This window comes from Oryctolagus cuniculus, chromosome 2, assembly GCF_051225735.1.
Source record: "Oryctolagus cuniculus isolate XC-2025 breed Fujian yellow rabbit chromosome 2, ASM5122573v1, whole genome shotgun sequence".
In the NCBI taxonomy this organism is placed as follows: domain Eukaryota; kingdom Metazoa; phylum Chordata; class Mammalia; order Lagomorpha; family Leporidae; genus Oryctolagus; species Oryctolagus cuniculus.
Genome location: NC_142868.1, coordinates 102,146,191 through 102,169,239, shown reverse-complemented (window position 1 = coordinate 102,169,239; position 23,049 = coordinate 102,146,191). Strand labels below are relative to the sequence as shown.

General features: G+C 42.0%; 1 pseudogene; it reads left to right on the top strand.

Annotated features, from left to right (window-relative positions):
- Positions 1-18,880: 18,880 nt before the first annotated feature.
- Positions 18,881-23,049, top strand: part of LOC149127955 (N-alpha-acetyltransferase 50 pseudogene) — a 79,246-nt pseudogene continuing 75,077 nt past the window's right edge.

Genomic DNA, 23,049 nt, shown 5'->3' with positions numbered 1-23,049 from the left:
CTGGTGGCACTGCAAGGGAATTCCCCCTCTATTCCATCCAGTTCCATCTTCTTAATTTGACTTTCTAGTTAATTCTAGTTACTTATTTTACCACATATTTACTAAGACTGCAGACTCTTAGTCATTATGTCTCCTGATTAAAGATAGCTTTGTGACTCAAAATGTTTGCCAATCCTGTGGCTGCATCTGACAGAGTATATGACAAGGATATTTATCCTGGTCTAACTAGATTCATCATTCACTAAATCAATTTAATATACATCTAGAAATACTATTGCATCTAGCAAATTAAAGCATTCTCATGCTCCATGAATACCTCATATCCTCTTCCATGCACTGGGAATTTCCCATATTTTCATGTTACCACTCACCTTTTCCTACACATGTGGAATGATAATTTGACAAAATACCTCTTTTATGCTATGCAATTTAAAAATATTACTGCATTGGTATTTCAGTTTATACTTCTTTCATTATACCTGGAATATCATATTTACCCTTGATAATTCATTTTTGGAGACATAGGAACAATTATATATTGGAGAAGTAGCCTGGTGTGTTGGCTCAAGGTGCAACAGATAGAATATCCCATTAAGAAAAGAGGGAGGGGCTGGTGCTGTAGCATAATTGGTAAAACCACCACCTGTGATGCTGGCATCCCATATAGGGATCTGTGGGTCCTGGCTGCTCCACTTCTGATCCAGTGCCCTACTAATGTGTCAGGGAAAGCAGTGGAGGGTGGCCCAAGTGCTTGGGCCTCTCCATCCATGTGTGATACTTGTAAGAAGCTCCTGGCTCCTGGCTTCAGACTGGTCCAGCTCTGGCTATTGCAGCCATTTGCAGATTGAACTAGCAAATAGATCTCTCTCTCTCTCTTTCTTTCTCTGTAACTCTATGTTTAAAAAATGAATAAATCTGGAAGGAAGGAAGAAGGGAGGGAGGGAGGGAGGGAAGGAAGGAAGGAAGGAAAGAAGGAAGGAGGGAGGGAAGGAAGGAAGGAAGGAAGGAAGGAAGGAAGGAAGGAAGGAAGGAAGGAAGGAAAGAAGGAAGGAAGGAAGGAAGGAAGGAAGGAAGGAAAGAAGGAAGGAGGGAGGGAGGGAGGGAGGGAGGGAGGGAGGGAGGGAGGGAGGGAAGGAGGGAGGGAAGGAAGGAAGAAAGCTGTGGCTGGCGCATCACGCTGATCCGAAGCCAGGAGCCAGGTGCTTCTCCTTGTCTCCCATGCGGGTGCAGGGCCCAAGGACTTGGGCCATCCTCCACTGCACACCCAGGCCACAGCAGAGAGCTGGACTGGAAGAGGGGCAACCGGGACAGAATCTGGCACCCTGACTGGGACTAGAATCTGGGGTGCCGGTGCCGCAGGCAGAGGATTAGCCTATTGAGCCACTGTGATGGCCCCATCCATTGTTAACTCTATGATTGCCATGTCTAATAACTCAAGTGAGACACATTACAGGTTCTAATTTCTAATTGTGTGTCAGAGGCCTAAAATAAGGTCTAAGTGAACTTCAAAAACCTCATTTTAAAATGGAATTAAAAGGTAAGTAGCTTAGGTTTCTATAAAATTTTTGAACTACCCATAATGAGAAAATCATTTGGAATGCATGCAATTTTTTCATAGAATGCGGTTTTCATTAACTTTTTGAAGATTTCTTGTGTGTACAGATTTCACAATTTTTTGCATCCAAATAAATCTAAATTTTTTTTAAATTTTAATTAAGTTATGCAAGTTTCCTGTATTCTATATATACAGATTTATGACCATGGCAGTCCTTCCTACCCTACCCTCCCTCCCGCCCATGCTCTAACCCTTCTTCCTCCCTCTCCCATTTCCACTCTTAATTTTGACAAAGATCTACTTTCAGAAAATAAACTTATTTTTAACTCCATTTACACAAAATGAAGTACTCTGGTATGTCTGCAACATAAAGCATAAAATTTTCTCCCAAAGAAAAATTTCTTCTTCAGCCAGTGGCTTCACTAGTCATATGAGCATTCATCTAAGATATGAACTCAGAACCACACAAACAGAAGTAATGGTTCTTATCCCTACACTGAACACTGACATCACATTCACTTCCACCTTCATATCAACATGCTCACCCAAACACATTATGCTTGAGTCTCGGAATAAAGTCATTTCTACAAGATTCCTTCCTTCAATTCCTATCCACTGTTTACTTGAGTGAGTGCAAACAGAGGAGCAACACACATGGATAAAATTTGACTCTCCTTTATTGCCAGAAGTAGAGAGCCGCCTCATGACCTAAAGAACTCTCAACTCCAAAACAAAAACCACAAAAAATGGGAAGGGGAATACATGGTTGCTAGGATCAGGGGGAATATATGGTTACTGGGGTCAAGCCAACCTAAGACCTATGTGAAACTTATATCAATTATAATCTTGACAATACCAATTACAGTCTTATCAATTCCAATTATAATCTTGACATTAATCCAGGTGTTGGCCTAAAGCATATGTGAGACATAGACAAATTACAATCTTATCATTAACCAAGGTATAGCCTATCTGGTATAGCTTGAGGGATCCTGCTGGGGGGTTTCTATGCTCTGCTAAGTGTGATGTAGTGGACTGCTATTTTCTGAGTTTTTTAGATCATAGTTTCATACCAGAGTCTCTTGGTGGGGGGTGTTTTCTCAAGATGGAGTCTTGAGTGCTCTAAAATTGAGTCCCTACTGTCAATGTGTTACCCACCCACCAGTGCAAATCTTCTGCTCTCCTACTTTTTGTCTTTATTGGAAACCTTCAATCCACTCCTCTAGTAACTTACTCTTATGATTATTTGTTTGATTATTTCTTTTTAAATTTGTATTCATTTTAACTTATGTGAAAGGCTGAGAGACAAAGAGACACAGATAGCAATCTCTTCTATCCACTTCACAAATGCCTATGACAAACAGGACTGGTTGAGGTTAAAGCTAAGCACCCATAAATCAATCTTGGTTACTCACATGAGTGGCAGGATATCAGGGGTCTCATCCATCACCTGCTGCCTCCCAAGGTATGCATTGCATTAGTAGGAAGCTGAAATAGGAAGCAGAGACAGTTTTAAACTCTAAGCCCTCCAATATGGAATACAGGCACATCCCAAACATCCTTTTTTTTAAAGATTGATTTGAAAGCGTCACAAAGAGATGAGATGGGGGGGGATTGCATTATCTGATTCAGTCCCCAAATGGGTGCAACAGCTAGGTCTAGGCCAGGCTGAAGCCAGGAGCCAGGAGTTGCATGCAGGTCTCCCATATGGGTGGCAGGGCACTAAACAACTGGTCCATTTTCAGCTTTCTCAGGCCATTAGCTTAGATCTGGATCAGAAGTAGAGCAGCTGGGACATGAACTGGTGCCCATTATGGGATACCAGCATTGTAGGTGGTGGCTTTACCCACCACTTTATAACACTGCCCCCCACCAAGTACCATCTTAACTACTGATGTGTTTTCACTTGTTTATTCCTGTTTACTCCCTTTAGATTAACCACAGAAAACTTAGCTGCAGAACCATAATTCAGTTATCCTCTTGACTATCATTATGAATTACAAATCAACAGAGAGTTGCTGTGTACAATAACCTACTGTTCTCAAAACCCTGCTGCCCTGTGCCTGGTCACCTGAAAATTAAAAATTAGATTATGGGTTGGATAGTGTGCTTCAGAGATTGAGACCTGAGCATCCTAATTCAAAGTGCCTGGTTTGAGTCCTAGCAACTCTATGGCTTCCAATCCAGGTTTGTGTAATGCACCTGAGAAGTATGGGATAATGTCCCAAGTACTTGAGTTTGTGCCACCTGGATGGAGTTCCTGTCTCCTTTCTTCAGACTTGCTTAGCATTGGCTGATGTGAGCATTGCAGAGTGAACAAGTGAATGAAAAATATATTTCTTTGTACCTCCCTTATTATTGCTCTGACTTTTAAATGAGCTGATAAAAAATCTTTTTAAAAAATATTTATTTACTTATTTGAAAGTGAGAGTTATACACAGAGAGGAGAGACAAAGAGAGAGTCTTCCCTCCACAGGTTCACTCCCCAGATGGATGCCAAGGCCGGAGCTGCACCAATCCGAAGCCAGGAGCCAGGAGCTTCTTCCAGGTCTTCCATGCAGGTGCAGGGAAGGACTTGGGCCATCTTCCACTGCTTTCCCAGGTCACAGCAGAGAGCTAGGTTGAAAGTGGAGTAGCCAGAACTTGAACCAGCACCCATATGGGATGCCATCACAGCGGGCAGTGGCTTTACCCACTATGCCACAGTGCTGCCCCAAAATCTTTTTTTTTAATTCCTGTCCAGCTCTTTGCTGTGGCCCAGTAGTGCAGTGGAAGATGGCCCAGATCCTTGGGCCCTGCACCCGCACGGGGGACTGGGAGGAGGCTCCTGGCTCCTGGCTTTGGATCGGCACAGCACGCCAGCTGCAACACGCTAGCCATGGCGGCCACTTTGGGGGTGAACGAACTCACTGTCTAACTCTGCCTGTCAAAAATAAATAAATAAATAAAAACTAGATGATAATACAAAGGAGGTGCAAAATTTTTCCTAGTACTAACAAGAGTCAAAATAGTTGGAAAATTTCTGTGACTGACTCATTGATTTTGTAGTCACTACATTTGAGGGCTCAAACTTTCAGACACTTCGCACAAGTCTGTGATCTCTTTTATTCTAAAGTTCATGATCACATCAGCTTTATGATCTAAAAGGCATAGTCTGCTTAACCTGAATTAAACTCAAGATCAAGGTAATTACACTATGACCTCGTTAACAAACTTTTCTCCCTAATTCTGTACAACAGCTATAAAAGTAAAAGGAAACATGATGAACACTTTTGCTCTGTCAAAGTTCTAAATGGTTATAAAAACAGCCCCCATGAGTTTGCATAGATGCCCTTCTGCTTTGTGGAGTTTCACTTGTTCTGAAAAGAACTTCAGATAATTTCTGCAAGAATGTTGGTTTTAACTTGAGATAATGTAAAGTGCTGATGTTCTCTGAGGCTGTGAATTTCAGAACAGCTCTCTATTAGAAAGAGCTGTATTTTACTGATTACAGGGACAAGCATTTGCCACAGCAATAACAATGCTACTTATATCAGAGTGCCTTTTAAAAAAATCATTTATTTTGTTTATTTGAAAGGCAGAATTAGGGGTGGGAGAGAAGTAGATTTCCATCCACCGGTTCAATCCCCAGATGGCTGCAACAGCTGGGGTAGGTTGGATCTGAAGCTACAAGCCAGGAGCTTCTTCTAGATCTCCCATGTGGGTTCAGGAGACCAATGATTTGGGCCATCTTTTGCTGCTTTCTCAGGCACATTAGCAGGGAGCTGGATCAGAAGCAGAGCAGCTGGGACTTGAACCTGTGCCCACATGGAATACCAGCATTACAGGCAGCAGCTTTATCTCCTCTGCCACAGGTCTGACCCCTCAGAGAGCCCCTATTATGAATGCACACCCTGAGAGGCTGCAGGTGATGGTCTAATTAATTGGGCTTCTATCACCCACATGGGAAACACAGACTAAATTACTGGCTCCTGAATCAGGTTTACCCAGCCATGCTATTGCAGGCCTTTGGGGGAATGAAGCAACTGATGGGAAATATCCTATCACTCTGCCTTTCAAATAAATAAGTATATTTTTAAAAATCTAATTACACATATTATATTTCATACAATATATAATGATATGAAACATTAAGAGAGCAGATAATTGAGGATTCTAGCATCTACATCTTTGGCATGGAAATGTTTTGAAACAGATGGATTTTTGAATTGCATTTATCCATGAAAATTTTTTTTTGACAGCAAAGTGGCCAGTGAGAGAGAGAGACAGAGAGAAATGTGTTCCTTTTCCATTGGTTCACCTCCCAATGGCTGCTGCGGCCAGCGCACTACAGCCAGCGCACCACACTGATCTGAAGCTAGGAGCCAGGTGCTTCTCCTGGTCTCCCATGCTGGTGCAGGGCCCAAGGACCTGGGCCATACTCCACTGCACTTCCAGGCCACAGCAGAGAGCTGGACTGGAAGAGGAGCAACTGGGACAGAATCTGGTGCCCTGACCAGGACTAGAACCTGTTGTGCTGGTGCCACAGGTGGAGGATTAGCCTATTGAGCCATGGCGCCGGCCTGAAAATTCTTCTAATGAGTAGATGGAACACTAGATAGCCTTTGATCAAAGTAATAAGCTAAGCATGTCAATTTTCTCAAATGACAGTGATAAATTCTCTTAAATATATTTGTTTTAGAAATAAAAAGAATTATCAGGAATTACTACAAAGAGCTGTATGCCCACAAATAGGGTCACCTAGAAGAAATGGATAGGTTCCTGGACACATACAACCTACCAAAATTGAGCCATGAAGACATACAAAGCCAAACAGACCAATAATTAAGATGGAGATTGAATTAATAATAAAGGCCCTCCCAACAAAGAAAAGCCCAGGACCAGATGGCTTCACTACAGGATTCTACCAGACATTTAAAAAAGAACTAATTTCAATACTTCTCAAGCTATTCAAAACAATTAAAAAAGAGACACTCCTCCCAAACTCCTGCTATGAAGCCTGCATCACCTAAACCCAGAAAAAAAATACAGCAGAGAAAGAGAACTATAGACCAATTTCCCTGATGAATATAGATGCAGAAATCCTCAACAAAATACTAGCCAATTTAATCAAACAACACAATCAGAAAGATCATTCACCCAGACCAAGTGGGATTTAATCTTGGTATACAGGGGTGTTTCAGCATTCACAAATCAATAAATGTGATATATCACATTACAAACTGAAGAATGAAAACCCAATGATATCTAAACAGATGTAGAGAGAGCATTTGATAGAATACAATATCTTTTCTTGAAGAAAACCTTAAGCAACTTGGGTATAGAAGGAACACTCCTTGAGACAAGGCAATCTATGACAAACCCACAGCCAACATCTTACTGAATAGGGCAAAGTTGGAAGCTTTCCCACTAAGAATGGAATATGACAATGATTCCCACTCTCACCGGTACTATTCAACATATTTCTGGAAGTTTTAGCCAGAGCCATTAGGCAAGAAAAAGACATAAAAAGCATACAAATTGGGAAGGAGGAAGTCAAGCTAACCCTATTTGCAGATGACATGATTCTATATATAAGGGAAGAAAGGACTCCAAGAAGAGACCATTGATACTCCAAAAAGAGATTTGTAAAGTGGAAGGATATAAAATTAACACACAAAAATCAATAGCCATTGTATACACAGACAATGTCATGGCTGAGAAAAAACTTCTAAGATCAATCCCATTAACAATAAATATACAAAAAGTTAAATAACCTTGGAATAAATTTAACCAAGATTGTCAAAGATCTCTATGATGAAAATTGCAAAATGTTAAAGACAGAAATAGAAGAAGGCAAAAAAGTTATGGGGGGAAAGCCATTGTAATCCGTAAACTGTACTTTGGAAATTTATATTTACTAAATAAAAGTTAAAAAGAAAAAAAAGGATAAGGCACAAAAAATAGGAAATCTTCCATATTCATGGAATGGAAGTCAATACCATCCAAATATCCACATTACCAAAAGCAATTTACAGACTCAATGTGAAACCAATCAAAATACCATGGACATTTTTCTTAGATATAGAAAAATGATGCTGAAATTCATATGGAAGCACAGGAGACCCTGCATAACTATATCAATTTTACACAACAGAAACAAAGCTGGAGGCATCACAATACCAGGTTTCAAGACATACTACAAGGCAGTTATAGCCAAATAGACTGGTACTGGCAAAAAAAAAAAAAAAAAAAAAAAAAAAACAGATATGCAGACAAAGGAGAAGAATAGAAATTCCAGAAATCAATCAAAGTATCTACAACCAACTTATATTTGACTAAGGAACTAAAATGAATCCTTGGAGCAAGGACAGACTCTTCAGCAAATGGTACCAGGAAAAATTGATCTCCTCATGCAGAAGTATGAAGCAAGACACCTACCTCACATCTTATACAAAATTCCACTCAAAATATATTGAAGATCTAAATCTACAACCCGATGCCATTAAATTACTAGAAAAAATTGGGGATACCCTACAAGACATTGGCATAGGGAAAGACTTCTTGGAAAAGAACTCAATAATGGGGGCAATTCTAAGATGGCAGAGTAGGGAGGGAGCTTACTGCTCTAGTACAGGAGAAGATAGTTTTTAAAAAGGTGGAGAGATTGTAGTCTCAGGGAATAGTTAGGGAGAAAATGGCAGAGGAAACTCTACCGAAATGAGAGAGACACGGTGGACCTACGTGGAGGGCTTAGATACCCACAACTTGGAACTCCAGCAGCTGAGAGCCTATGTACCAACGTTGGAAAGTGAGGTGAGACCGTATTGCAGCAGCCCTAGTCACTGGCAATAAAGCAGCAGGAAGAGCCTCAAGGAAAAATGACTTGGATCCCTGTGGGGAATAGTGCCCCTACCAAAGAGGCAGAGCCAAAAAAAAAGTATAGACACGTTTTTCTCTCCCTGATCACTTTACAATGGTATTCTGTAACAAGCAGATAGAGTGGATGCCATTTTGGACATATATAACAATTGTACCAGTTCATGTCTGTGCCCAGTAACCAGCCAAGTGGAGACTACTGACTCGAATTGGGAGAATGAATGGGACTAGGAGTTGTAACTATGTGAGGCTTCTGTACTGGTACTGTGAAAAAAAGCTGAGGGTGTGTGGGAGGACTCACAGTGTGGCTTGGACTTTGGGCAGTCACAATAGGAGACTCCACATGCTCCAGGCTTCCTGATTACCTGGTGAGAGACATTGCTGGGGAATCTGAACTTACACTGAGGACTGAACAGATCCTTTATATGGTTCTTGGGACAAAGCAGATGAACATTTCAACCATTGGGGCTAGCATTCAGACACTGGTCTCCTTTGAGGAAAGGAGCTCAGCTTAGCAGAATAAATTTCACTTCTGATTAAAATAGAGAGAGAGAGAGAGAAGTTACCAAGACAAACCTGGGTGTGTCACCTTAGGCACACCCTTCACCCTGGAGAACTGAACAGAGTGCCCTGGCCACACCCACTACAAGCCTCTAGATACTTATTGAAAACAGACATTCCACTTACCTACAGAGTCATAGTACAATGATAAAAGCCACCACCACCACAACAAAAAGAAGAAACCAATGAGTATCTCCAAAAAATGCTGAACAATAAATACACAAATTCAAGAAATCAGAATAAGGAAGAAAACATGATGCCCCCAAAAGAACACAACACTTCAATACTAAATGTGAAGATGATGAGATGGAAGAAATACAGGAAATGGAATTCAGAAAATTGATCATAAGATTACGTAAAGTAAGCAGAAGCAAATGCATGAACTACTGAAATCCATACAGGATATGAAAGAAAATTTCTCCCATGAAATTAGATCTTAAAGAGAAATCAAAATGATATGAAGAATGTAATAGAACAAGTAAACAATGCAGTGGAGAGCCTTAACAACAGGATCAGTGAAGCATGAGAAAGAATATCAGACTTAGGAGATAAAGCACAAGAAATTATACAGTCAAACCAAACAAGAAGAGGAAATTAGAAAGTTAAAAAACACTGCTGGAAATCTATAGGATACTATCAAATGACCCCACATACAAGTTCTAGAAGTTCCTGAAGGTGTGGAAATAAAGAAAGGATTAGAAGGCTTTTTAGTGAAATAATAACAGAAAACTTCCTTAATTTGGAGAAAAAAAGAGAGAACCAAGTACAGGAAGCATATAGAACTCCTAATAGACATAACCAGAAAAGCTCTTTACCTGTCGCTCCCCCTCTTCATGGAGGAACGACACTAAACCCTGCGCTGTTCTTTCGTCTGCTCGGCCCTCCCCGGGTTTGCTGCTGGTTCTTCCCGGGTTGGCTACTGTCCCTTCCACCTCCGTGGAAGGGCAGTTCCCCCTGCCACATTCCCCACTTCCGCGGGGGAGCAGCACACCGCCGGCCGGCTCTCTCGGGGGCTGCACAGGTGTTCCCCTTAGATGTTCCCCTTAGATGTTCCTGGTGCATGCCGTCTCTCTCCTCCTTTATAGTCCTCCTCCGCCAATCCCAACTCGGCTGCCCACACGCCAAGTACGCTGCTCTCCTCCAATCAGGAGCGGCTCTTGCAGCTTGTCAAGTTGGTGAGAGGCAGCTGGGTAGAAGCTGTTTTCTTCTCTCCCAGCGGCATATTGTGGGAGAGCAGATGCATAGAATAAGTCTTAATTCCAGTAACTTAGTCTAGTCTGGGTTGCTCCCCACATTACCATGACACATTGTAATCAAATTCACCACAGTGAAACATAAAGATTCTAAAATGTGCACAAGAGAAATGCCAGTTTACTTTCAGAAGATCTCAATTAGACTAAGAGTGTACTTCTTATCAGAAATCCTACAGGCTAGGAGTCTTAAGAGGAAAAAAAATGTCAACCCAGAATATTATACCCTGCAAAGCTCTCATTTATGAATGAAGGTAAAATGAAGACCTTCCATAAAAAAAAAAAAAAAAAAACAAACAAACAAACAAAAAAAAAAACAGAAATCGACAGAATTTGACACTGCTCATTGGACCCTACAAAAGATGCTTGAGGATGTGTTGCAGACAGAAAAACAGAAACATAGTCATCACTACAAAAGAAGGTAAAAGAAGAAGATCCCTCAGTAAAAGTTCAAAAGAAATTCAAGGTAAAAAATAGGAATATTTTTTGGAAAAATGGCACGGCAAAGTCTTTACTTATCAATAGTTAACTTGAATGTAAATGTCCTCAACTCTCCAATTAAAAAACACAGACTGGCCAAATGGATTAAAAAACAAAAGCCATATATTTGCTGCCCACAAGAAACACATCTCACCAACAAAGATGCACACAGACTGAGAGAAAGAATAGAAAAATATATCCCATGCCAATAGAAATCAAAAATGGCCTGATGGAGCCATCATAATATCAGACAAAATAGCCTTTAACTCAAACACTGTTAAAAGAGACAAAGAAGGGCACTAAGAAATGATTAAAGGATCAGTTCAACAAGAAGATGTAACTATTATTAATGTATACACACCTAAATACAGGGCACTTGGCTATTTAAAAAAATATTAAGGAATTTAAAAGGAGACTTAGACTCCAATACAGTAGTGATGGGGGACTTCAATATCCCACTTCCAGCAATGGAAAGATCAAACAGACACAAAATTAGCAAGGAAACAGCAGCAGATTTAATCAACACTATAGTCAAAAGCAACTTGACAGAGATCCATAAAACTTTTCATCCCACAGTTGCAGAACACACATTCTTCTCAGCAGTGCATGAAACTTTCTCTAGGATTAACCACATACTAGGCTATAAGCAAATATCAACAAACTAAAAAAAAAAATCGAATTCATACCATGCATCTTCTCAGACTACCATGGAATGAAAATTGGAATCAGCAATTTAGGAATCTCTAGAACATATGCAAACACATGGAGACTGAACACCATGCTCCTGAATGAACACTGGGTCATAGAAGATATCAAAAGGGAAATAAAAAATTTCTGGAAACAAATGAAGACCACAACACAACATATCAAAACTTATGGGATACAGCAAAAGCAGTGTTAAGAGGAAAGTTTATAGCAATAGATGCCTATATAAAGAAATTGGAAAGGTACCAAATAAATGAGCTATCAATGCACCTGAAGGATCTAGCAAAATAACAGTAAACCAAACCAAAAACTAGTAGGAGAAAAGAATTAATTAAAATTAGAGAAGAAATCAAAAGAATTGAAACAAGAAAATACAAAGGATCGGCAAAAGAAAGAGCTGACTTTTTTTTTGAAAAATAAACAAAACTGACACAACATTGGCCCAACTAACCAAAAAAAGGAGAGAGAAACACAAATCAGAAATTAGAAATGAAAAAGGAAATGTAACAACAGACATGACAGAAATAGAAAGAATCATCGGAAATTACTACCAAGAGCTGTATGCCAACAAACTGGGAAACCTTAAAGAATTGGTAGATTCCTGGACACAAACAACCCACATGAATTGAACCATGAAAACATAGAAAATCTAAACAGACTCATTACCAAGACACAAATCAAATCAGTAATAAAGGCCCTCCCAATAAAGAAAAGCCCAGTATCAGATTTATTCACTGCTGAATTCTTCCAGACATTTAAAGAACTAACTCCACTTCTCAAGTTATTCAAAACAATTGAAAGGGAGGGAATCCTCCCAAATTATTTTTATGATCCAGCATCATCTTAATTCTTAAACCTGAAAAAGATAAAACAAAGAAAGAGAATTACAGACCAATTTCTCTGATGAACATAGATGCCATTATCTTCAACAAAATTCTAGCCTTTCAAATCCAGCAACACATAAGAAAGATCATTCACCTGGATCAAGTGGGACTTATCTCTGATATGCAAGGATGGTTCAACATTTTCAACCAATATGATACATCACATTAACAAAATGTTGAAGAAAAAACCATGAGATTATCTCAATAGATGCAGAGAAAGTATTTGATAAAATACAACACCCTTTCATGATGAAAACTCTAAGAAATTTGGGTATAGAAGTAACATTCCTCAACAAAATCAAGGCAATTTATGAAAAACCCATGGCCAGGATCATACTGAATGGGGAAAAGTTGGAAGCATTCTCACCGAGATCTGGAACCAGACAAGAATATTCACTCTTCCCATTGCTATTCAGTACTGTCGCTCCCCGTCTTCGTGGAGGAACAACACAGGACCCTGCGCTGTTCTTTTGTCTGCTCGGCCCTCCCCGGGTTTGCTGCTGGTTCTTCCCGGGTTGGCTACCGTCCCTTCCACCTCTGTGGAAGGGCGGTTCCCCCTGGCCACATTCCCCACTTCCGCAGGGGAGCAGCACACCGCCGGCCGGCTCTCTCGGGGGCTGCACAGGTGTTCCCCTTAGATGTTCCCCTTAGATGTTCCTGGTGCATGCCGTCTCTCTCCTCCTTTATAGTCCTCCTCCGCCAATCCTAACTTGGCTGCCCACACGCTGAGTACGCTGCTCTCCTCCAATCAGGAGCAAGTCCTACAGTTTATTGGCTGAACTGGAGGCAGCTGTGTAGAAGCTGTTTTCTTCTCTCCCAGCGCCATATTGTGGGAGAGCAGATGCATAGAATAAGTCTTAATTCCAGTAACTCAGTCTAGTCCGGGTTGCTCCCCACAGATCCCCCTTTCTTTTTATTTTTTGGCGTTGATACGCGCCTGTCTTCGGTGTCCCGCGGCACACACTCTGCTCTACTTGCTAGAGTTGCCACAGGTTCTTACAAGTCCTATCAATCAGGCAAACCGAATCCGGGTCCTCTCTTCGCCATGTTGTGAGGAGGTTTTTAGGCACTGATGCGTGCCTGTGTTTGGTGACCTGCGGCTCATACTTTGGTCAAGCCGCCTGCTGGCGCTTACCGCCTTACTAATCAGGCAGATCGAATCCAAGCTTTCTCATTGCCATGTTGTGGGGTGACTTATTGGTGTTGATAACGTGCCTGTCTTCGGTGACCTGCGGCGCATAAGCTGCTAGCCGCCCGCAGGTGCTCACCGCCTCCCTAATCAGGCAGACCGAATCCAAGCCTTCTAATTGCAGTATTGTGGGGAGGCCTTTCTGATGTTAATTTGTGCCTGTCTTCAGTGACCTGCGGCGCATAAGCTGCTAGCCGCCGCAGGTGCTCATCGCCTCACTAATCGGGCAGACCGAATCCAAGCTTTCTCATTGCCATGTTGAGGGGAGGCCTTTCTATTTCTCTATTTCTCTATCTCCGGGCATTCCTATTTCTCCCATTTTACTTCTATCTTCCAGCATTCCTATTTCTCTCATTTTACTTCTAAACTTCTGTTTCTCTTATCCCCGCAGCTTCCCGCTCTCATTTTACTTCTAAACTTCTGTTTCTCTTATCCCCGCGGCTTCCCGGCTGCGCCCGCCCCGAGGCTGCTTCTCAGCAGCTTTCTGGCTCTGAGCCGCTTCAGCCCGCGCCTCTCTCATCTGTGCGGCTTCGCGGCTCTGCGCGGCTCGGCTTTGCGCGCACACTCCGCAGTCTCCGCGCTAGCCCCGCGTTCCCTATGTACTTGAGCCCCGCACGCTCTGTCTGCACGCAGCAGCCTCCACGAGTCACACAGCGTAGCTTACGTGTCCGCCACTAGCATTCAATCTAAGTTCCCCGGGCTAGCCTGGCGAATTCAACCCAGCTCACGTTTCCGCCCCACGATCTGGCTTCCCGTCCTTTGCTCCCCGGGCTAATCAGACGGATCCCAATCCGGCTTACGTTTCCGCTTCTGGTTTCAACTTTTCGCCCCCTATTCCCGGGCTAACTTGAGAATCCCAAAGTGGCTTTCGTTTCCGCCTCGGCCTGCCCCCGCGGCTTCAATTTCCCTAACATTTTTCTCTACCCGGTATGTTTCCCCAAGCTTTCCTCCAACAATACTCCTCCCTCATTTCTCCTGGCCTCTCCCCACAGTCCGCATCCGAGTCTGTTTGTTCTAGCTTTCACTTTCGCTTTCGACCTTAGAGATTTCTCCCAGCTTTCCCCCGTAGTCCGTATCCGAGTCTATGCCTAGGCTTTCAATAGCTTCTTCCGGCACCTTTTTCGTCCGGCTTTTCCCTAGGCTGTTTGCTAGTCTCTCTCTCCGGTAATTTCCCTAGGCTGTTTGCTAGTCTCTCTCTCCGATATTTTCCCAGTTCTTCCCGGTCTTTCCCTCCTAGGTTTCCTATCCGTCCTAGGTTTCCTATCCGAGTCACGGCACCATTATGTCGCTCCCCGTCTTCGTGGAGGAACAACACAGGACCCTGTGCTGTTCTTTTGTCTGCTCGGCCCTCCCCGGGTTTGCTGCTGGTTCTTCCCGGGTTGGCTACCGTCCCTTCCACCTCTGTGGAAGGGCGGTTCCCCCTGGCCACATTCCCCACTTCTGCAGGGGAGCAGCACACCGCCGGCCGGCTCTCTCGGGGGCTGCACAGGTGTTCCCCTTAGATGTTCCCCTTAGATGTTCCTGGTGCATGCCGTCTCTCTCCTCCTTTATAGTCCTCCTCCGCCAATCCTAACTTGGCTGCCCACACGCTGAGTACGCTGCTCTCCTCCAATCAGGAGCAAGTCCTACAGTTTATTGGCTGAACTGGAGGCAGCTGTGTAGAAGCTGTTTTCTTCTCTCCCAGCGCCATATTGTGGGAGAGCAGATGCATAGAATAAGTCTTAATTCCAGTAACTCAGTCTAGTCCGGGTTGCTCCCCACAAGTACAGTCCTGGAACTTTTAGTCAGAGTCATTAGACAACAAAAAGAAATAAGGGATTCAAATTGGGAATGAGGAAGTAAAATTATCCCTATTTGCAGATGACATGATTCTATATATAGGGGATCCACAAGACTCCACCAAGAGACTATTGGAACCCATAAAAGACTTTGGTAAAGTAACAAGATACAAAGTCAATAAGACAAAAATCAACAGCCTTTGTATATACAGACAATGCCATGACTGAAAAAGAACTTCTAAGATTGATCACATTCACAACAGCTACAAAAAAATCAAATTCTTTGAAATACATTTAGCCAAGGATGTCAAAGATCTTTATGATGAGAATTACAAAACATTGAAGAAAGAAATAGAAGACACAAAAAATTGGAAAAATCTCCCATGTTCATGGATTGGAAGAATCAATATCATCATAATGTCCATTCTTCCTAAAGCAATTTGCAGATTCAATGTGACACTAATCAAAATACCAAAGGCATTCTTCGCAGATCTAGAAAAAATGATACTGAAATTCATTTGGAGGCATTGGAAAACTTGAATTGCTAAAGCAATCTTATACAAAAAAAGACAAAGAAAGAGGCATCACAATATCAGATTTCAAGACATATTACAAAGCAGTTATAATCAAAACAGCCTGGTGCTGGTACAAAAACAGATGGATAGATCAATGGAACAGAATAGAAACATCAGAAATCAATCCAAGCATCTACAACCAACTTCTATTTGACCAAGAAGCTAAAACCAATCCCTGGAGCAAAGACAGTCTCTTCAACAAATGGTGCTGGGAAAACTGGATTTCTACATGTGGGCATCTGAAGCAGAACCCTTACCTTATACCATACACAAAAATCAATTAAAAATGGATTACATACCTAAATCTATCACCTGATATTATCAAATTTCTGGAGAGCATTTAGGAAACCCTGTAAGACATTGGCAAAGGCAAAGAGTTCTTGGAAAAGATCCCAGAGGCACAGGCAGCCAAAGCCAAAAATTAACAGATGAGATTACATCAAATAGAGAAGCTTCTGTACTGCAAAAGAAACACTCAGGAAAGTGAAGAGGTAACCAACAGAATGGGAGAAATTATTTACAAACAATGCAAATGATAAAGGATTAATAATGAGAATATATAAATAGATCAAGCATCTCCACAACAACAAAATAAACAACCCACTTAAGAAATGGGCCAAATATTTAAACAGATATTTTTCAAAAGAGGAAATCCAAAATTCCAATAGACACATGAAAAATGGTTCAGGATCACTAGCCATCAGGGAAATGCAAATCAAAACCACAATTAGGTTTCATTTCACCCCAGTTAGAATGGCTTTCATACAGAAATCAAACTAAAAATACTGGCCAGGATGTGTGGAAAAAGGTACCCTAATCCACTGTTGGTGGTGGTAAAATCATCATTAAAATAAGTTTGGAGATACCTTAGAAATCTGAATATAGACCTACCATATGACCCAGCCATCCTACTCCTGGGAATTTACCCAAGGGAAATGAAATCAGCAAATAAAAGAGTTATCTGCACCCCTCCATGTTTACTGAAGCTCAATTCACAATAGCTAAGACACAGAATCAACCTAAATGTCTGTCAACTGAAAAATGGATAAAAAAATTTATGGGATATGTACTCTATGGAATGCTACACAGTGGTTAAAAAATGAAATTGAGGCATTTGCAAAATGGATGAATCTGAAATCATCATACTTAGTGAAATAAGCCATTTCCAAAGGGACAAATACTAAATGTTCTCCCTGATCTGTGATAACTAATAGAGCACCTGAAAGGAAATCTGTAGAAGTGAAATTGACACTTTAAGAAGCAATGACTTGAACTTCACTTTTATTGACTGTGTAGAAAGAGTTCTTTTTTTTCTTAGTGGAGAATGGGTGAGAATTAGAGAAAGAGGAGAATGTGGGTGGGAGTGGGTGTGAAGGGTGAGCATGATCAGCAGAATTACTATCTTCCTTTTTTTTTAACAGGCAGAATTAGCGAGAGAGAGAGAGAGAGAGAGAGAGAGAAAGAGAAAGGTCTTCCTTCCTTTGGTTGGTTCACCCCCCAAATGGCTGCCGCGCTGTGCTGATCCCAAGGCAGGAGCCAGGCGCTTCCTCCCGCTCTCCCATGCTGGTGCAGGGCTGAAGGACCTGGGCCATCCTCCACTGCACTCCCAGGCCACAGCAGAGAGCTAGACTGGAAGAGAAGCAACCGGGACAGAATCTGGCACCTCAATTGGGAGTAGAACTCGGGGTGCCGGCGCCGCAGGCGGAGGATTAGCCTAGTGAGCCACAGCACCAGCTGAATTACTATATTTCTAATGTTGTACTTATGAAGTTTGTACTCATTAAATAAACAGCTTCTTTGGGAAAATAAAGATACCTTGTTCTGTTCTTACAAAGCCTACAATAGTATCATCATTTAATGCAGTAAAGACGTCCCTTGTACATCCAACATTGTATTGATGGCACAATCAGACAAGGACATGAAATAAAAAGGAATTTAAGGAACATCTCTTTAATAAAAAGCAATAGAAATAAAGAAAAATTATTGTGTTAAACAATATACAAAATCATATATTAATAACATATATTAATAACAAACTGGATATACTAAAAGATGGTTAACCATTAAAAACGAATGTCGATTATCCATGTGAGTAAAAATACAAGAAAAAGTTACATAATCACTTAGATTAGAAGATTTAATCAAATTTAGTATCTAACCTTAAATAAGAAGCTGTTAGAAAGTACATATTAGCAACTTCATTATTCCAACTAAGATTACCTACTATAGTGAGCCTATTAAAAACAGCATAATTGACACAGAACACTGAAATCTTTTTCCCTGGGAGCAGACCTAGACAAAGCTGTCTCTTCTCATTATTTCTATTCAACATAGAAACATAATCAGAGAAATTAATAAAAAGGAAATATTCGGTGAAAGGACCAACTTTTAAGCAACAAAACTGTCAATATATGTGGTTGATGACATTATCAACAGATAATCCAACATAATTCAGATATAGAAAATATTAAGAAAATTTAACAAGATCACTGGGTAGAAAGTCAATATATGCCATCAACTGTTTTACTATTCACCAGCAGGAAATAAACAGAAAACAACTTGAAGAACAAAACATAGACTAACAAATCGCTGCGAAAGAAATCAAAGGAAAAATAGTTCATGTGATATCTTTAAGTACATTCAAGTAAACAGCTTAGGAACCTTCAGAGGAGTTAACAACAAGAAGCCAAGACTGCGGGAAAGGCACGCGTTCAGCGAGCACCTTGTAAACTGCAGCTCTCAGGAAGCAAGCTTGGGCTCACAGGATCCAGCAGGACCGCAGACAGCTGAGGGCGCCCAGAAGCCGAGGTCACCAGAGCAGGGACAGCGCCCCCTGCTGCCGGAGCGCCCGGGCCCGGAGAAGACAGCGGCTTCAGTCTGAGCCCCACCTCCCCTGTTACCAGGCACCGCCCCAAGGAACCGCCCCAGCCTAGCGGATTCTGATTGGCTACACCTTCTGTGACGTAGTGCGGCCACTGTCCAATCAGGCACGTCAGGGCGACCCTGCGGAGCCCAGCGGGATCTTTCTTTGTGGCACCTCTGGGAATGGTCCCCAGTTCTGCTGCTGAGCGGGCTCCGGTGCCTCAGGGGCTGCGCTGTGTGAACTTCCTGCACCGCAGGAGCCGCCCAAGAACTCCAGAATGCCTCGGAAGCGAGGAAATGGTGAGTGTGGGGCCCACCGGGTGGGAGCTGCGCTGGTGGCCAGGACCTGGGCTTCTGCCCCTGCAGGCTCAGCCCAGGGACCACAGCCCCAGGTCTGCCCTGTTTGTGCAGTTAGGCTGGGACGGTCCTCAGGGAGACTGTGGACTGCACTGGGGGAGGAGCTGTGGTCTGCGGGTCCTCCTGCCCCTCTTTCTGCCCACGGTGCCCTGATTGCCCTGAGTTTTCTAACTACAAGGGGAGTGGAGTCTCAGGTGCACCGCCGAGTTCTCTCGGAGTAGCTCTTCCTAGGACACTGCGTCCTTTTTCCTGTTACCGTGAGCACAGTGTCGCACGCCGGGTGGGCGGTAGAAACGGTTTATTTGGTTCAAGGTTTTGGTCCCGAGGTTGAGCAGCGTCTGGCGGTGTCCTTTTTTTTGGCAGAGGCCTGAGGTGGCACGGGGACAAATTCAGGGAGGGAGAGAGAGGCCAATCCAAAGTGGATTTCATGGAAGACCTCTGGAGATCAGCCATTAACCCATTAATCACGTGAGTGGATTTATCCTAATCACCTCTAAGAAAGTCTGTCCTAGACCCCACCCCCTTTTAAGAGTCATTTATTTATTTGAAGGTCTGAGTTACAGAGAAAAGGAGAGGCAGAGAGAGAGAGAGGTCTTCTGGTGGCTGATTCACTCCCCAGATGGCCACAATGGCCAGGAGCCAGGACCTTCTTCTGGGTCTCTCACGTGAGTGCAGAGGCCCAACCCAAGGACTTGGGCCATCCTCTACTGCTTTCCCAGGCCATACAGAGAGTTGGATTGGTGACCATGTGGGATTGCTTTACATGCTAGGCCACAGTGCCAGCCCCTGGACCCAATTTTTAATATCTCACAATTGGGATTAAATTTCCCCATGAGTTTCAGAAGGGATAAATAATTTCCAATCCAGAGCACTAAGTCTGGCAACAAACCCATAAATGTCCAGAGATTTATCCAATTGCTAAATGCCAACTTCTACCCTGAAACTCACAAGACTGTGAACTATTTTCTCCCAAGGAAAAATTGATATTTCAAAGGTTTATTTTCTGTTTCTAAATGTTTTCCATGAATGGAAAGCAGGTAATATCCACCTGATACTCCAATATAAAATTTTATGCTGAGATGGGTGATGGGTGCAGTAGTTAAATTGTTTGGATAGCTACATTCCACATAAGAGTAGCTGAGTTTAAACCTGGCTCTTCCAATTCCATATTCTTGCCAGTGCACACCATGGGAGGCAGTAGGTGATCATCGTGATGTTTATTAAGTACATGGGTTCCTGCAACCTGCATGGAAACACAGATTAAGATCTAAGGTTTTTGACTTCAGCCTGGCCCAGTCTTAGATATAGTAGGTATTTGGTGAGTGAACTACTGGGTGGACAATTTCTCTTCCTCTCTCTGTTTTTTATTTTTTTTTTAACAAATTGATTATTTTTAAAACAACTTTTAAAAAGCTGCGAGCTGGGAACTAACTCCAGGTCTCCAAATGGCTTAGGGTTCCCAATTACTTGAGCCATTGCCTACTGGATGTGCCCCCAGGGTTTCCAACTAGCAGGAAGCTAGAATTCAACCAGCAGTGGAAATGGCACTCAAATCCTGGCACTACGTGATCTGGGTGTCCCCAGCAGCATGTTCAGCACTAGGCCAACTGCCCCACCTCCTACTTTCTTTTAGAGGTGTTAAAGTGTTCTAAATTGGCAGCAGAGATGGCTACCAATTACTGGAAAGGAATGATTTATATGTATGCTTTTAGTTCATGAATTCCATGATAGGTGAGCTATATTCATAACTCAACTATACTACATAAGAAAGTTATATGATTTCTGAAATTTTAAAAAGTATGTATTGGATTATTTTGGAATTTTATGTAACATTTCATATTGTATTCCAAACTCAAAGCCACATGAAATCTGTCTTTCCTTCACTGCACATTTCTATAGACATGTGGATATAAGTATAAGAGAAAAGTGATAGGAGGATGTAAACTGTACATCACAATGATTGATTCAGGACAGGGGTTGTGAGGAAAGGTAATATTAATTTTATCTGAATATCTGTTTAAAGAATATATTCATAAAATAAATAAATACCAAACCAAACATGGCCAGACAGCACAGGTACATGACTAAGTATTTTTAGTAGCGGTGATCAGAAAAGATTGCGCTTAGCTCTTAATCTTTGTTGGATTCTGCATTTGTCAATCCTGCTCCCTGATTGTCAGTCCCTGTATCTTCATAACAGGGACTGTTCATTCTTCTGCATTCAGGAAAAGATAAATCCTCCAAATGCGAAGTCCAGTCAACACATGGAGTATACAGCTTGGACACAGAGAAAGGGAGTGCCTAAGGACAGCAAACTGTCAGTGAGCGTGGTCTTCCTACTTTCTGTCTTCTCAGGAATTCTTAGAGTCCACATCTCCAGTCCTAGTATGAGCAGCTCCTGGTGGCAGAAGTGTGTGACCATGTAAATAGGAGGAACCATTCCTAGGAAAGGACATAGGACCAAATGCTCTTTGGTACAGGCTAGCTCTTTGATACCTGCAAATTCATTTTCTATTTCAATGAGTGTAACTTTGAGATCTATATATTCATGGCACAGTTGCTTCTCTGGTCTGAGATGCAGGTGCCTAGGCTTAGATGTTTGAGACTCATTCCTTTTTTTTTTAACTTTTATTTAATGAATATAGATTTCCAAAGTACAGCTTATGGACTACATTGGCTCCCCCCCCACCCAGATGACTTCCCTCCCATCCACAACCCTCCCCTTTCCTGCTATCTCTCCCCTTCCATTCATATCACGATTCATTTTCAATTTTCTATATATACAGAAGATCAGTTTAGTTTACATTAAGTAAAGATTTCAACAGTTTGCACCCACACAGAAACACAAACTGAAAAATACTGTTTGAGTACTCGTTATAGTATTAAATCTCAATGTACAGCACACTAAGGACAAAGATCCTACATGAGGAGTAAGTGCACAGTGACTCCTGTTGTTGACTTTACCAATTGACACTCCTGTTTATGGCATCAGTAATCTCCCTATGCTCCAATCATGAGTTTCCAAGGCTATGGAAGCCCCTTGAGTTCTCTGACTCTTATCTTATTTAGACAAGGTCATAGTCAAAGTGGAAGTTCTCTCCTCCTTTCAGAGAAAGGTACCTCCTTCTTTGAAGACCTGTTCTTTCCACTGGGATCTCACTCACAGAGATCTTTCATTTAGGTGTGTTTTTTTTTGTTTTTTTTGTTTTTTTTTGTTTTTTTTTGTTTTTGTTTGTTTGTTTTTTTTTTTTTTGCCAGAGTATCTTGGCTTTCCATGCCTGAAATACTCTCATGGGCTTTTCAGCTGGATCCGAATGCCTTAAGGGCTGATTCTGAGGCCAGAGTGCTGTTTAGGACATCTGCCATTCTATGAGTCTGCTGTGTATCCCGCTTCCCATGTTAGATCGCTCTCCCCTTTATTTATTCTATCGGTTAGTATTAGCAGGTACTAGACTTGTTTATGTGATCCCTTTGACTCTTAGTCCTTTCATTATGATCAATTGTGAACTGAAATTGATCACTTGGACTAGTGAGATGGCATTGGCACATGCCACCTTGATGGGATTGAATTGGAATCCCCTGGTATGTTTCTAACTCTACCATTTGGGGCAAGTCAGCTTGAGCATGTCCCAAATTATACATCTCTTCCCTCTCTTATTCCCACTGTTATATTTAACAGGGATCACATTTGGAGACTCATTCCTTAATTTGTGGAATGAAGTCACTGTAGAGCAAGGGCGGAGTCAGACAAGCCACAGGAATTTGAATAGCACAAATGATATCTTCGGTATAGAGGAAACCATGGGTAGGTTGTTAACCAAGAGTTAGCACATCACACTCCCACTCAAGAACATATCATCCCTGACCACAGGAGCCATGCCCATCTCTATTTGGAGAGGAGCTTCTTTAGTATTGGGAGATCCATGAAATTCTGTTTGACCTCCTTGCCTAGTGGGTGGCACAAAGCAGCAAATGTCAGGGAAAGTTAAGGTCCT